Consider the following 18,086-nt stretch of genomic DNA (forward strand, 5'->3'; position numbering starts at 1 on the left):
TAACATTAAACTTTAAGATTAGCAAAAGTTCTTGATCATCAATGGATAAGTATTCATAAGCATTAAGTTGTATTAAACATTGGGAATGTATTGCCTGGCTCTAGGAATGTTTGAACAAATGTCAACAGAATTTTTAATCCGGGCAGTGCATGGAAAATTTTAATCCGTTAAAACTCTTTATGATGGTGTAGAGCAATACAGCAACGGTGATTGACGTGATGTTTGAATAATTTCTTTTTCTTAGAGCTACTCATCTGTAATCGATGCTATAGACGTGATTAACGTGATATTTGGTAGAATTAAGAGGATATATTTTTCGGATCAATACATTTTTGTCCAGTCATTTAATTCATCCAATTTCTTTCCTATTGCTCAATTTGATTAAAAAGTAAGCATTTTGAGATTTATACAGGCAACAATTATTTTTCATTGTATGGGCTTAAGAAAAGATCAAATAAGGATACCCCCATCTGGTATCATCTTGACTTTATACTCTTCTAGTGTTGAAACTATTGTTTAACTCTTACAATAAGCTATCTTTTTTTTTTGAAAAGTTACTGAGTAGAACATTTTTATGCCGCTTTATATGAATGAATATTAAAAATACATTTTATGATATATGTAATACAAGTTGCTGCTTCTTTTTTTTTTTTTTATTAAAAAAATAATGTTTTATTCATTAGGATATTAAATTAACTGCTTTTTTGTGGTTCATAACATACAACCACACACTCTAGTACAGTAAAGCAAAGCAACTAACTTGGTTTTCTTACTCGTTGAGGAGATTGACTTAGAATGTTACTTGGTTTTGTTTATAAAATATGTTCATTTACAAGTTAATATGAAATTTATCTTTTATGGAATTTACACGTGAATTATTAGAAATATGTTTCATAAACGAGACAAATTTACAAAATTTAATAAGCTATGAAACAGTAAATCTGCAATGTTTCATTTATAACTATATATATATATATATACTCAATTGCACAAAAAATGCATCAAATTACATATTATATGTAAAACGAGCATTTTTTGTGACATTAAGTATACATACTAATGTAACATACTTTTGGTGGAAGACGTTTGAAATATTTACTTGTATTATAAACGGATATGTTTAAGGCTCTTATTTGCGCTCCCACCAAAATGAAGATCTCCATAATGCTTAGAAAAAAGTTGAAAAGTGTTGAAAGAACGAACGAACAAACGTTGAAATAATTTTCCATGCAAAATAATTGACCGATTCAATTCACAATGGATGGACAAATAGTGAAAACTGTTCAATTATCCACGTGGCTAATTTACTGAGATATTTTTTAAGTAGCTGTGTATTCATTATACGGTCTAATCACTTTACAATAATCCACTTGATAGTAATATTATAAATGCTAAGTATTTTTGTCTATATCCTTACTTAATTTCATGGATTTTTCATGAATTTTGATGGAATTTTGTATGTGGATAACTTGAACTTGAAGAAGGATATAAAGATTATTAATTAAATAAATGCCTGAATAATGTTAGTGGCAAATAAATATTAAACTAATAATAATTTAAAAACTCGTAGAATTAAAAATAGGGTTCTAATTAAAAAACCAATTTATTGAGGATATTACGAAAGATTATCACAATAAGTGCTGGAAAGGTTTTATGCGAGTGGAGTAGTAAAACAAGAGAGTTATTTATTAAGTGAACTATACATCGCTGAAATATAATATTTTTTTATTACGAACGGTGGTGAAATTTCTGTATTGGTACAATTTTTTGTCCATATAGAAAAATAGCTACTTTCCGATTGTATCAACCATTTTTGTTCTTTAATTCCTCACAGAATCATCCAACTGATGTTTTAAAATACAGTTTATTTTGTTCTTTTGATCAGAGGAAAGTTAAGTGACAACGATTGAATTTGAAACGTCTTTTTTTTTGCTTAGAATTCGATTTATTAAGGGTTCCGTCATTAAAGATGAAAAAGGATTCTTATATTTTCACCTGTGTTACAAATTTCATGTACGTCCGTGTAACAAATTTCATGAATATTAAAACCCTTTTAACTTTGCCATTTGTTGCCCACTTTTTATAAGAAGCATATCGTTTTAAAAAGTCTCCAAAAACTGATAGTAGTATCTTTGTTTCAACTTTCCCGATTATATTTTTAAAAGTAGGGAAATCGAATTAAGATAAATACAATTTTTTTGAAATGACTTCTGTATAATCAAAAGAAATAATTATTTTTTTGATTTTTTTTTTCAAGTAACTAGATTTTGACGAAAGGAAACTACTTTTCAATTAGTGCAAATTACAGAACCCTGTTATGCTTGTACGATAATTACATGGCCTATTTTTATAGAACAGTATATGGCTTATATGGAATGTAACTCTAATTAATTGTAAGCATACGTTAACATGCAAATAGTAATACAGCTTTTTAAATACATTAATTAATTTGATTCATTTTATTAAATAATTCATAAAAAAAAAAACTTAAAGTAAGTAGTTGGATGAATGTTAAATGATCTATGTTGTGAGTAGTGTAGGCATTATAGATATTATTATTTCAATATTTACGGTTGTTTTGTGATGTCAACACAAGTCATCTAACATATAATACAAACACATATTCGCTCCGAGCGTGAATTTCGTTTCCATGACAACGATACACTACTTTAATTATAGAATTAATGGATGCATATATAATTGTGTGGATTGCATTGAAAACTTACATTTAAAATTTAATATTCTTGTTTCACAAATTTAAATAAATAATTACGATAATTAACATTTGAAAAATAATATTTGTACAATTTGATTTCTTATTTTCACAATTTTTAATGCATTAAGTTTAATTAATTAGTGTTTTTCAATCATTTTAATTTGACAGTTTCTATATCATTAACATGTAAAGAATTGCAAATTAGTCATAACAGCCCACTTTATCTCCAAAATTTTTCACTTAAAGCGCTGGCATCGATTTTATTATCCCTACCATGACTACGCACACAACGAATACATTATAAACAAGACGCTAATACTTATTATATATAACATTCCAAACGGTTCAGGTGTATTAGGTAACAAATAACAAGCACCTAATATGCAAGTAGAATCCATAGAAACGATTTTTGACGTCAGAAAGTACGTTTTTAAGATGAAAAGAGCCAGAAATTATTGATAATCGAGACGAGAATAACGATTTTCTCGATTACCTCCATTAATAACAAGAAAAAAATTGTATTCAAATTGTATTTTACAGATTAATTTATTTCTGTAGTATTAATGAACAAGGTTATTTTATCGAATCGAGTTAGGAAGGAAATTTGCGATTTTGGGCTTTAAAATCGAGATGCGACGAAGAACACTGATTATCTCAATATTAAAACTTCAAAATTTAAAAAGCTCTATTTCTATCCCCTCTTCCAATTTTGTATATATATTTTATTACCGAACGAATTAAAATTTAAATATCTCGAAATTGCCTAAGACACATTATAGAGAAACAGAACTAATTAAGGCAGCGTACACAATTTATAAGGCTATATAGACGTTTTTATGTATAAGACAAAGAAACTTATTTATTGTTTGTGATGACTAGGGTTGGCCGTCGTCACGTATTCATACAAACAGCTAATAAATACTGTGATATCACACACAATATATTGTCTATTTCTTTGTCTTATACATAATAACGTTCATAAAAACTCTTCTTTCTTCATATATTATAATGACTGACGATATGCTTTACAAACATTAGTATAACATACATGTAATGTATGCAAATCATATCTTGACGCAGAAAAGTTTGCGACGCAGCTTGCGAAAACAAATTTACTTGCGACAAGAAAAACTTCGTGGCACAAAAAATGTTTTTATTATCTGAAGAAATTTTTACTATCCCTTTTAATTTTCTTGGACCAAGAAAATGCGAGTCTTGTACTTTACATTTACATTTTTACTGAAGAAGCAACGAGAAGCAATCATTGGAAACACAATTAATATTTGCACTGATGACGTATCCTAAATTATGAAAGATCCGTTTGATTTGAATTCAAACGATTGTTTCTGGTTGCTTTTCGGCGATAATTTCAGTAAAAGTGATAAGGTCCAGTTGCATCTGCAGAATTTCAGTTCTGAAGCTTTAATGTAGGACCTTGATAGAGACAAAAAGTATTAATTTCAAACTGTTTTAGTTTCAACAAATAGCTTATAATCCTTTTAGTCTGCAGTTAAATTCACACTTAACATAATATTGTGTTTTTATTAGATATTGAAAAGTTAAAATAATATTTGTACTAATAAATCATAAATTCTGAATAAAATTTATAAATAATATATATTATCCTATGGTTTACTATTTTATAAGCAGGCATCAATATCAAACAATTTTAGTAAAAGGCACTCCTTTCATAATCATATTTTAAAAGATGTCTAAATAATTTATTTTATTTTATTTTAATAAATTTTTTTTAAATTCTACTTAACATTTAATTAATAGAATATCGACTTCTATTATGTTTGGAAAATTTCAAATCTGCTTGTTTTATTGTCACACGATCTTCGGTAAAACATCAATCGGGAAAAACAAATACACTAGATTTTTGATTTTTAATGTATAGAATGTATTAAAAATCAAAAATTTAGAGTATTTTTTTTCCCAATTAAAAATTCCCTAAAGCAAAATCAAATATTATAGTGTCTCCAATTTTTTTTTATTTCAGTTGGAAGGTAATTTAACGGAGAGTGTGTTTAGCTATGTTTCAAATGCGAGACTAGTGTTCCGTACCCGAAAAAACTAAAAAATTGGCGGTTTTTCAAAATTTATTCAGTTTGGAAAAATTATGACGTATAATTTTAACCTATAGATAATTACTATGGAAATGAATCGTCAAATAAACCTGACTCCATTCATTTCGAAATGTGAAATTTGTCCCAAAAAATGATAGCTCTCTAAGTATTACTTTTATCTCATCTGATATCCTTGCCGATAGCTTTGATATTGATTTCAGAAGGAGTGTTGTATGTTAAACGTGTTTATCTGTACGTCTGTGTGTTTCTCAGTGGCATCGTATCCTCAAAACAGTCGAAACGACTCGATTCAGAACATTTTATAGCTAAGTTTCCAAAAATGGGTTTACAAAGAATTAATCGCATTATTGGTTTGTAGTCGTTTGCCAAAATATCGATATTAAAAAAAAATTTAAATAAATGATTTTTATTCTATTGTTGTTGTAGGAATCAGTGTATCCATAACGAAAATTTGTATAGTAGTTTTTACAAGAGATTGTGTTTTAAAATTTCGTACATCGAAACTGTTGTAGCTAACATAAAAAAGGTTAATTTTTAATCTATGCATTTTGTTTGTATACTTTAGTTTACAATAAATATTGAATAATTAATTTGTGGTTTTTTGGTTAACGGAGTATCTGCATGTTTGTATGATTAGTTATGGTTTTGTTCGCCTTTATATTTGACTAAATGATATTTTATTTTGAAACCAAAAACATTGTTATGGATCATTAGCAATATAAAATATTTACAAGGGTTTAACCTTAAGCAGGTCAGAAATATAACATAAAAAGATTTCTTTGCAAAACTATTATAGATTTTTAATCAAAATTATACGCACAGAAAATATTATCTTTATTATTTCTATTAACGATAACTATTTTGCAAAATATTGACAGTCAATTTTTTAATTCTTAATAGGGAATATTCATGAAATTTAAATTTGGTTCAAATATTTTTCTTCCGTAACTTTAATGACTGGACATTTCAACTAAACCATTATTTTAGTAATTAATATCTTTCTAATTACTTAAAATTAGTTAATAAAAGTACAAATTCAGTGGAGGCATTTAAAAATTTCTAAAACGGAAATTCAAATTTTTATACGGACGTGACATCGTAGTACGGACTTGTCAAATTTGTTGGTATATTGTATGATATTAATTACTTACATTTTGTATGGTATTTCATTAAATTACACTATTCCATGGTTTTTTATTAGAAAACTTAATAATAACGAGTGTAAATTCTGTGTTGTAAATTCATTTTTTTAAAGTATAAATTATACAATTGAACTGTCACCAATTGACAGATCAGGTACTTATACGTCATCAATAGAGAGCTCCAAAAAACTGCGTTTAAATATCTCAAAATTATAATGTATTTTAAATATTTTTTTACATTCAATTACAGCATTTTTAAGCAATATTTATATTTTTTACTTTGTTATAGCGGTGTAAACAATGAATTAAAAATATAAAAAAAATACATGAATATTCCCTATTCGTTTTCATAAAAATGGTGGAAGAGTCGGGAATTGTTCACAATTGAACAATTTCATTGAACAATATATAAAAAGTAGTAAAAACAGACGATTCAAAACTCATTAGCTGAAGGAAACACTTTCTTGTACAACTGATTGTTCGTAAATGCGCAAAATAAGCTGAGGGTATAATAAATGAGTCAATAGACGGCCAGAAAAGTGAAGTTGCTTTTAGTAGTATTGCTAAAAGAAGATGGGTAACAATCTTTGAATGTTCATAACTTCTTCGTTTTATAATAAATTTTAATTTAATTTCCAAATTTTGTTACGGTATCAAGTCCAGTTTTACATTTTTATGTTAATATGGCAAATTTGACATGAGGCAACTACCATATTGGAAAATTTCTACCAATCCGTTTGCTCATCAGCTCGAAACTACGAAAGTTTGGAAACAAAAAGATATACCGTTTTGAAATGTTGTATATTCCGGATTCAATTTAAAAAATAATAATTTTCAAACCTTTGATAATGTTCAAGAGGTAGAAGAAAAGTTTTAGCACAAAAAATACAAATACTTTTTTAAAACCATTCAAATTATTCTAAAATATTACTCCGTAAACTCAATAAATTTGTGTAAACTTAATAGACAAGAGCATATTTAAATAATTTTTTTTCAAAAATAGGAGCTTATTGAGCTTAATTGCTAAATAGATGAAAATGTCTTGAGCTTTAAATTTAACCAAGGATGATTTATAATTTAAAACTACAAACAAGATGGTATCTACAATTTAATAAATATATTATAAGTACTTAATAACATTAAGAAATCAAAAAATTAGAAATCGATTGTAATATATTTTAAATATTAAATTAAATTAACGACTATATTAATTAGTTAATAAATACAAACATGTATTAAAATGTCAAAAATATTTCAAATACAGCTATCATCATTCAGTCAAAAATATATTTGATATACCATAATTATACAATTATAATATATATTTATATACTAAAATAAGTATATAAAATGGATAAAAATTTCTACAATATTAGGTATATTTATTATATTATTATATTCGATTTACAGGTACTTTCACTTTAAATATCCATGTTTATAGTAATGTAACTATAAATTACTTAAACATTAAAAACAATTATGTTTTATTTGCAAATTGTATAAGATAATTTTCTTATTGTTATATACTGATTGGCTACTAGAATGAAACAATTATACTTCATTTTATGTTTATATCATTAGACTGGGAAAATTTATTGATAAATAAATTATTGCCTTAACACAATTGAAATCATTATAAAATTTAAAAATCTCTACGAAAAGCTTTAAGTTATTTGTGACAGGAAGTTAAAAAAGAAAATTGATTTTTTTACAATCCTATCATAGTTTTTCTATCGAAAAGTGTTCATGGCTATTTTTAATTAAATTAATTTTAATATATTTTTAACATGAACGGTTTTTTTCAGGCAAACCTATACCATTATTTTTGTAATTAAAGTATCTTTCTTCTGATACCAATTTCGGTTCGTTAACAGATCTGTTTAGATTTGTTCATACCATATGGGCAGGTAAGTAAGTCAATATAAATCGAAATTGGAATCAAAAAATCCCGATGCTGTTCAAACAGATAATCCGACTATCAAATATATCTAAAATTTATCCCGAATAAACCAACGAATAAGTTCATTCGCGTGGATGTCATAGATAAGCAAAGATACAAACTTTCGAAATGCATCGCTCATTTGCGTCAATAGTAACGTAATTGAAGAAAATTTAGTAGCACTAAATATTAAAAAAATAGAATCTACATAAGCAAAAAACCGTATTATATAATATCTATACCAGGGTATTCTCGAAAAACAATGTTTTATTATCTAATTATTGAAAGTTTTATCATCTAATATCATAAAAATAACATAGTAATCGTAATAAAATTATTAATCGAAGCATTGATAGATCGAAATCAAGTCAATTTCTCTAGAATCGATTTTAGAAGCTGCGAGAACTAAATCGCAATTCAATAATGATTAAATTGAATAACTTTTATTCAAATGAAAAGTTGAAATATTAAAAGAAAATTTTTTAATGAAATAAAATAATTGTCTCATTTTTTGTGCCAATCATCAGATAAATAGTTATTTTTATACAGGAAATCATTTCATTTGGTATTAAAAACATGGCTCAATTATTGAGTCCTGTATATATTAAAAAATGATCTGTGTAATATTTATTTATACCCCAAGGGATGATTATGCAAATTTGAATCTTTACAGAATTTTTTACCCGAAAGGCAAATAATTATTCAATTTAGGGATTTTGTTTTTGTAAATTTTGCCAGCTCAATTCATTCATGATTCAAAATCAATATTTCGCTGTTTACATTTGCCTTGCTGTGCTTTTTATGAAACATTAAATGGTTGTATAGCTAAGAGATACAATGCAACGGAATAATGTGATTGGATATTAAATTTATTGTTTTCAAGTTTAAGTAATTTGTCGCCTCTAGGTTTAATAATAAATTATTACATTATCGTAGCCGGGGGGTTGTTTAATTTATCATTACAAATGGATTTAACTTGTAACATATTACACATTTTAAGCAAAAATTTTGATTGTATAATTATACAGAACTTAGGATTCATAGCAAAATCCACCATACTCTCAATTGTCCCGCAAAAATTTTGACTAAGTAAGATGAACTTTGTCAAAATAATTTTGAATTGAAATGGTTAAAAATCAAAATTATTGCTTAGTATGATAGTCTCGTTTTCCTTCAGGAATATGAAAGCTTTTGTAATGATATAATTGGGCATAAACTATGTCAAAACTAATTTTCTATTCTAAAATTAATTAAATTAAAAAAATAAAGAAAAATTATTTACATTATAAATATAATCGAACGATTTTTCACATACCATATACATTTTGAAAAAATTAAATAAAAAAAATTAAAAAAAATAACACTTCAAACTAATCACTCAAAAAAATCATTCATTTTTTTTATTATTAAACGATTTTTAAAACACAATTAAAAATAAAGAAAATATTCACAATACGAAAAAAATCCAAAAAAAAAAAAAATTTCCTAAACACCTACACTCAACAATAAAATCCCGTAAGCATTTATTTATTATAATGAAATCATGCACCTTGCACTTTTGAATAACTTGAAGGCACTAAAAAACAACAAGATACTCGTCTCCAAAAACAATATATTGTTGTTGTAGGCGCTATAGAATATTTTGGGGATAGTCCAATAGGCATATACCCGTCAGCGAACCTTTAAGTGTTAACACAAACTGGCTTTGAAACATCTTTAAAGCATATAACAAACCAATACATCTTAAACATATAATAAAATATCTATAATTAACTTAAGTCATTTCAATCATTCCCTCTTTCTTTAATCCCAGCCCATGAAAACTTATTAAAAACAAAGATGACTACATATCGAACTAGCACAAAATCATTCTACCCTCTTTATTTGAAAATATATTAAATAAACTGGAAATCTATCTCACTTTGTAAATAGAAATGGAATATAATTAAAATCACTTTTATGCGATAGAATATATTATGTAATAATATGTTAAAAAGAGTAAGTATTATATGACTTAAGTGTAATTGACCTTTTGAAAAAAGATAGAATAACCTTGGCTAAGTAACTTTTAAAAAAAAGTTTCTTATCAATTAAAATTATGCTTTGTATCATATTCAATTTCAGTTGTATTTGTTGGGAAAATTGTGTACTTAAGTCACTCTCGAATACAGTACTTAATATTTGATTGGTTAAGAGTGTTACTTTATTACAAATTTCATTGGTGTAGAATTTATTTATTAAGGCGGAGTTTATGAAAGTATATATTTTATTTAAGCAGATGTTACTTAAACTATTGAATTTTTTTTTTTGTTATTATACTTAAGTGATGTTTATTGAGGGATATAAGATATTTGTTGTCATGTAAAATAATTGTTTACATGTGTAATTTAACACTTTTTATAAAAATTTTTTTCAAATATCTGGTTTTGTAAATCGAAAACGTTACAATGTTAAAAATTGTATTTTACTGTCTCATATAAAAGAATTTAATGTAACCAATTTAAGATTTGTGAAAATTAATAAAGTTGTCACAGGAATACTGGAAATTTTTGCAAATATTTTAATAAATATTTATAAAGAAATATTAGAAATTCGTAAATTGGCTGAATAGTAGGATTTAAAAAGTTATTGAGGATTTTGCATTTTACTGTAACAGATATTTCCAAAAACTATTAAAAAAAAGTATATATGTAAAGAAAAAATCAGTGTAAATACAGAGTGGGGTGCAAGTGGATATACAGCTATAAAAATCTCAGTTCTGTCGATTGTTAAATTATCGAAGTAGGATCATCGATAAGTATTACCAGGACGATGAATCTAATAATAATCAAAATGTTAATAATCAAAATTTATTAATACAAGCAGTTAGCGAAAATAGTTTGTATTTTTGGTGTTGGTGCAGGGAAGACCCCCCAACTAGAATATTTATACACACATTATTATGTCCACAAATTCCTCAAAGAAATTTTTTCATAATTTTTTTATTTACCCGTTCAACCATCATAAAAATTTATAGGGCCATACGTAATTAGATAGTTTACAAATCGATATAATTATGGTTGGTTACAAATTAACGCCAAATAAATTAAAAAAATAATAGATTAAATCAATTTTTTTTCGTAAAATTTATTGTCAGAAATTTGAGTTAATGGTTTGCTATCGTGCCACGGAGCAAAATAACGTGTAAAGAAGAAAGAAATATTTGAAAATTTTAGGTAACTCTTCATTAAATTGAAAAAGTTTCTTCGAAAGTTACAAAAAATATATTTAACTTCAATAAATTATTGGATTACTTTCTGAGATCAATTATATTTACAATGATATATCTACGCTTTTATATCTGTTCAAAATAACACATCCAAAGATATCTAGCCAGAAATTGTGGTCTGAAAAATATGTAACGGAAAAGTGCTGGTATTTCAAACTTTCAAAGAATAAAAATCCGACGGGTTACAGATACAAAGTTTACAATGCATGTATGTAAATAATTTAATTCTATGTTTTTCCTTTTAATATTATAGATCTGTATAGTATAGAAATATCTCCAGTTATGAAAATTTCAGAAATCATAGCCGAAAAATTATTAAATAAATATGTATCTATTTTATATATATTTCAATTCAACTCAAAACTCGACATTCAGTATTATTTCCATATTTATTTCATCTAAGTAGCAATAACAATTTTTGAACGCCTCAAATGAAATATTTATCAAAAATAAGAAACACCATGATTAAAAATCACTCCTTAAATAAAAAAACTGCAATGAAATATTTGAAAATTCTTCACGAAAAAGGTCTTCTATGGTATTTTAAACTTATAGAGCATTTTTCAAGCGTATTTCTCAAATACCTGAAGACTCATATCGACTTCTACACCAACTTGCATTACGTTGAATGAGGAATAATATCGATATAATTTCCAAACGTAAATGAAAAAGTAGAATGTACTTATGGAGCTCAGCAAATTTTGTATCGTACCACAAGCTGAAAATTGCTGAATATCAATTTTGTGTTATTCAAATATGAAATAAAAAACAAATATAAAAAAATCATTTTTTCCGACTACTAGCGAACCAGTTATCCGTAAACAATTACAGTCGTGTAACAAATGATAGTGTGTTCCAGTGAAAACTCGGTTGGCATTTCAATAAAATGTGTTAAAATTTCAATTATAAAATTTGAGCCTAATAAAACTAGCGATGAAGTTCATTAAATAGATATATGACTGCTCAACACCTCCACCAATTAAATTCCTAGTTAGTATTGTACTTTCTTATTCCATTATGAATGATACTATAACTGTCTAATTTCATTATGGAAGACACCAGATGGAAGATACAATATTATTGTCATTGGATGCAATGAATTGGGATAATAAGGATAAAAAAGGAATGAAAAGATTTCATTATATTTATATATAAATACATATACCTACATGGTCATGGCTGACTTAAAAAGAACCCTAGTTTTTATTTTTATACTCCAAAATTTGCTTACTAAAATAAAACTACTTTTAAATTATATTATCTTACTCTAAAATACTTTCTATTCAATTATATTTCTACCATTTGAGAATTATATTTTCTCACTTCTAAATAATTCTACTTAACAAAAAATATATCTACTTTGAAAAATAACAAACAAAATTATACTCTTAAATTTAATACTTCTGCTTTATAATAAATATTTCTGCTTTATAATTTTATTTTTAACACTTTTTCTATCTTTATTATTTGTTTCCGTGGATATTTTAAGGGTTTCATAGAAAAATCAAAAGTGCTAAAACATGCTGATTACGAAAAAAGATTAAAATTTTGGGCTGGACTTAATCGAAGAATGGAAAATTAAAATTAAGACTTATAAAATGAAGAGTAATGAAATATAATATACTAGCGGCCCCGACGGACGTTGTCCCGTAAAAACATAACTCCAATTCATGAATACCTATACTACGTTTAGCCTGTCCGCTAAACCCATTCCGCTAAACCCCAATTTAACTCCTATTTATTGGAGTGGCCTGACCTTCGACCTTTGGCCTTACCTTTGATAGTAGAGCTCGCTGCGCTCGCATATGGCTCTAATAAATGCCTATTGACAATACCTGAATACTATTAAAAATACATAGTACACATAGTATACATAATGTGATATGATTTATATGCGCTCCCACCATTTAATGAAATTTCATTTTTTTGGTACGGAGCCCTCAAAAACAGTTGTACTGGACCAAATTGTAAATCTAAACCATTCTCGAATCTCCACGAACACACACAAAAAATTTCATCAAAATCGGTCCAGCCGTCTAGGAGGAGTTCAATTACATACACACGCTCACAAGAAATATATATATTAAGATTGGTAAACAATGTGTAACTAAAATTAATAGAAGTTCTTTAAAAGTAAAAAGAAATATTTGAGAGTAGTAATTACTATTATGTTGGAGTAGAAAAGAATTAAAGTTTAGGTTTTCTGCTTAGTAATATATTACTTAGGAGTAGACATATTATAAATAATATAGTCCTTAACAAGTAGAAATATATTTAAGTAGAAATACTTTAAGATTGAATTAAAAACATTTTTTTAAATTGAAAAATTTTGGAGAAGAAATATTTTGATGTAGAAAAATAAAAAGCCAAATTCAATTTATGGCAGGCTAATATATCGCCTAAAAAATCGAGATATGAGAAATATAAAAAGTTTGATGCATAATTAGTACATATATAAAGGAAAAAATACTTAACGTTTTCCGATTGTTTTGAATGTAGGTTCCATTTAAAATAAAATATTTCGGTCTCGGATTAATTGCTCATATTATAGTTAAGCTCATAGCGTCTTAGATTCGGCCTCATTATAAAAGTAATTAAATCAAATATAAATTAAAAACAAACTAATATGAAATAAATAAATGCTTCATTAATCTCAAAGAAAACAAAGGTAATTTAGTTAAAGTTTTTTTTTTATTTAATTCTAAAAACAAAAATACCGTACACACATAATTTTACCTGAACTTCAAAAAAAAAAGGACATAGATAGTATACTTGTATATAAATAAGATAAAAGGCAAGGCGTAGGTGAATAATCTTGCATGATGTGGTATATAATCATAATTGCGTATAAAGGTCAGTTAATTAAAGGGTTCATATCTCACATAAGATATAGATTTGACAAGTTAAACATATTTTTTTATTTTAAAAATAAAAACACAAAAACCACCGACCCTTATACATACGTTAACGTTGTTTGAAAGTTTTGTTAAAGTTTAGAATCTGACATATCACAAGTATTTTATAAAAAGAATATATAAATATATTTCAGTTCAGGTATATATTATGTAGGTATTCAATTTACAAGTTGATCGATTTAAAAGGTAAAAAATAAAAACTGCAAACATCAGGCAGCATCAAGTTTTAAAACGCACAACCTGTATAAAATGCTTTAACCATTGAAAAAATTGCGAAATGTCCACCCGTAATCTTACAGTTCCTATGAAGTAATAGAAATCAAGATTCAAGAGCTTCAAGCATATAAAATTTTTGATCGTTGGCAAACGTATCTACAGTAATTGTATATTATTTATTAAAAAAAAAATTGAGTAATTGTAACGTTTAGAGTTTAACATTTCAGGGAGATTCAATTACACAGAACAAGTTATATACACAGGTCAATAAAATGCAGTCTTTGGAAACATGCAGAAAGAAAATTTTTAATTTGTTCTTTGATTATTCTTTTAGTTTTGGAATTATAATTAAGGGACGTACATTCGTCATCGATATTAGTAGAAAAAAAAAACCATAAAAGTTTAAATAATTTGGAATGATTTAATTAAGAAAAAAAGTATATGTTTATCGAATTTATTTCGTTGAATTTTAAGTTTAAAAAGTGACAAAAGGCACGATGCTTGAAACCTTTTAGCACTTAATAATTATTATCTAAATTTTCAGAATGTCATAAGATTTTTCACATCAATTTTCTACTCATTTAAAATAACATAAAATTAACATACTGTTTCCATATAATTGTACACAGCAAAACAGGGTGACCAGAGCACTTCCCATCAAACAGTGAAGCAAGCATGAGATCAGATTATTTCTAGCATCAAAATTGCGTTTACGAAAACATTCTTGCCATTTCGAACATACTAAATGCTCTACTCGTATTTGAGATTCAAACATTCTAGAGAAAGGACAAAAATAGTATTTATTCGGTTTAGTAAAATCATGTTGCGAATAAAAGGTTCGCTTTTTGTTGACTTATCCTCAATTTTGTAGAAAGATGCCTTTTTGCACCAACTACCACCCAGGTCTTACGGAGTTTTTTTTCTATCACCTTTTATAAACGTCTTCCAAATTTTCTTGCATAAGTAGGTCAATATGATGTTGAACGTAAGATACGAAATTACAGATTAAAAAAAGATAGTCTGTCGACGGAAGTGAAAACTTTAAAGTTTGGAATAAGTGGCCTTCAGACTGACTGGAGTCATAGGCAGTGGAGCACGCTGCGCTCGCATATAGCTCTAATAAATACCTATTCACAATACCTGAATAATAATAAATAATACCGGAATACTATTCAAACAATTCTAGATTAATGTGGTGGGAGCGCAAATAAATATATTTGAATAGCAAGATGTAATGTAATACATCATTTATATGCGTTTCCACCATTTATTTCATGGGTTTTAATTTTTTTGTGTGGAACCCCGAAAAACATTTTGTAGTGGACTGAATTGTAAATCTAAGCCATTCTCGCATCCAATTGAACACACACACACACAAAATTTCATCAAAATTGGTCCATCCGTTTAGTAGGAGTTCAATTACAAACATGCAATGACGCGAGTTCAATGATTTTTGTTCACCCAAAAGAAGTTTTCACTTCAAAAATTGCGAATTGAGAAGCCTTTCATTTTAAACTACTATCGTCAAAAAATAATTGGTCACACTATCTTTAACAGTGGCCATAATATCCGAAAAGTTTGGCTGACACAGAATAATAGAATTTACAGTTATTGATATTTAAACCACAGGAATTTCTACAAAGTACAAACCAATTCTAAAAGATATCGCATTCGTAAATAAATTATTTTCCGCCTTCGCAATGTATCGGAATTAATGCCAGAAGTCTAGCTAGACCAGAAATTCGGAAAGAATGATTTATGTATTTGATATTGTAGAAGAATTATCAATCGTAATAAATCATTCAATATTTAAAACTTTTTTGTAGTATATTTTTAATACTACAGTGCACATATCATAATAAAATGATTTTTTAATCCGCCTACAAAATAAAAATACAACAACACACATAATAATTATAATATTATAAAGGTTAAGAGTTAAGACGACTTTACAAATGTTTTTATATCGCGTCATTGTACCGTGTGCCTATTAGATGTATCATCATTAAACATCAACACACAAGTAGAAGAGGTCCGTCCATCGATCTATTTATTATAAACATATAAAAAGTCGGCGCGGCGCCACAATAAAACACATAGGTATCTTTAAGAATTTAGGGAAAAAATGTAATATATATGTTAGATACACAAATAATTATATATTGATTATTTCTAATTATATAGATTTGTCTTTATGTATCGATAATATAAGATTAATGTCGATAAATTCTGAGATGATGATCAATTTGATTTTTTATTTGTACTATTTGTGAATATGTGTTTAGATTTCCCACAATAAATATTTAACTACCGCTACAAAAATTTGGCTAGCCAAAGACAAACGTTTCTTGTACAAAACCTCTTCGATACTAAAAGCGAAAATTGTTTATGTACCGCAAACGCTTGAGTTTTCATTTGCATTCAAAAGAATAGGAAAATAAGTTTCCTTATATTAAGCTTTTTATATTCTGTATATATAAAATATAAAAAAAAAGTATACTAAGTTTAGTCTCAAGTTTGTAATAATGAAGCTACGAACAAAATTTGGGTATAAGTGTTCATAAAATCACCTAAGTAGTCCGCGTCCGGTTCTTTGGACACCACAACTAAAAAACGAAAAGAGATATCAAGCTGAAATTTTTATAGCGTGCTCAGGACGTATAAAGTTGAGTTCGTAAATGAGCAATATAGGTCATACGGTTTTGTTTCTGCAGGTCCCATCTTAAAAACCGTTAGAGATAGAAGAAAAGTTTAAATATAAAAAATGTTCTTTATGTAAAACTAAATAATTTTAGCTTAAAACCTTTTTTTCGTAAACATCACTGTTTACCCGTAAGGGTCCAAATTAGGCGGAAATTTTATAATATGTACTATACTTGATTATCAGTTATGTATGTGTCACATGTTTGTATGTGCTATGTGATAAAGAAATCAACACTGACTATGCATGGTATTTCAACAATTGACTCAGTCAATTGTTTGTTTTCACTTGTTTTATTTAAAACATCTTTTTGAAAACTGATGACTTTCAGCTGAAATGCGACTTAAAAATATATCATTATTGCATTTAATCGAAAGAAAATACGCTAGCTTTAGAAAAACTTTTAAGGCAAGAGTTATCAAGGACAATAAATATCATTCGTTTCTGTTAGTAACTTTTAAGTTTAGGTAAATTTTCAAGATCATTTGAAGATCAAGGTCAAATTACCTCGAAACTAGAATTTTAGGTCAATGTCACGGGCACATTTGAGTAGCCTCTATTGTCCTTGACAAATTTCGGACAAAGGATTTTTCTGTGGCTAGCGTCTTTTCTTTCGATTAAAGGCAATAATGACATATTTTTAAAACTTTTCTTATGAGGATCAACTTTCTAATTTAAAGTGTTCTCCTATCTCTTACGTTTTAGTATTTTAATTGACTATTAAAGCTACCCAGAGAACTAGGTCCAATCCGAGGTCAAAACATGATGTCCCCCATTCAGCTCTTTCAGCAACTTTTACTTATGCTATTTTTTGATTAATTAACAACAAAACGAGCTATTTGCCATTAAAGACTAAAATGTTCCACCTTATTGTATACCTTCAGAGTACCATATTTTTCCTTTAATAAAGTCAATGTATAGGTATTCGTCAATACTGACTACAAATTTGAAAAATTCAAAGAGAAACAATATTATCCATGAAGAAACCAGTCGATTCTAGACTTCAAAACTAACATAAAACTTGAAAGTTCAATTTTGTACATAAATTATACATTTTTTTTTAAATCCTAGCATATTTTAAAACTGACCATTACAATTT

At 26.9% G+C, this 18,086-nt stretch overlaps 1 long non-coding RNA gene across 1 annotated transcript; it reads left to right on the forward strand.

Annotated features, from left to right (window-relative positions):
* The first annotated feature begins 1,669 nt into the window (after positions 1–1,669).
* On the forward strand, positions 1,670–17,603 carry LOC123305383. The gene is made up of 3 exons (XR_006536840.1): positions 1,670–1,680; positions 7,833–7,836; positions 17,541–17,603. It is a non-coding gene; the product is annotated as an uncharacterized LOC123305383 (long non-coding RNA).
* The last annotated feature ends 483 nt before the right edge of the window (positions 17,604–18,086 follow it).

The sequence above is a fragment of the Chrysoperla carnea genome, chromosome 1 (assembly GCF_905475395.1).
Source record: "Chrysoperla carnea chromosome 1, inChrCarn1.1, whole genome shotgun sequence".
Classification (NCBI taxonomy): Eukaryota; Metazoa; Arthropoda; class Insecta; order Neuroptera; family Chrysopidae; genus Chrysoperla; species Chrysoperla carnea.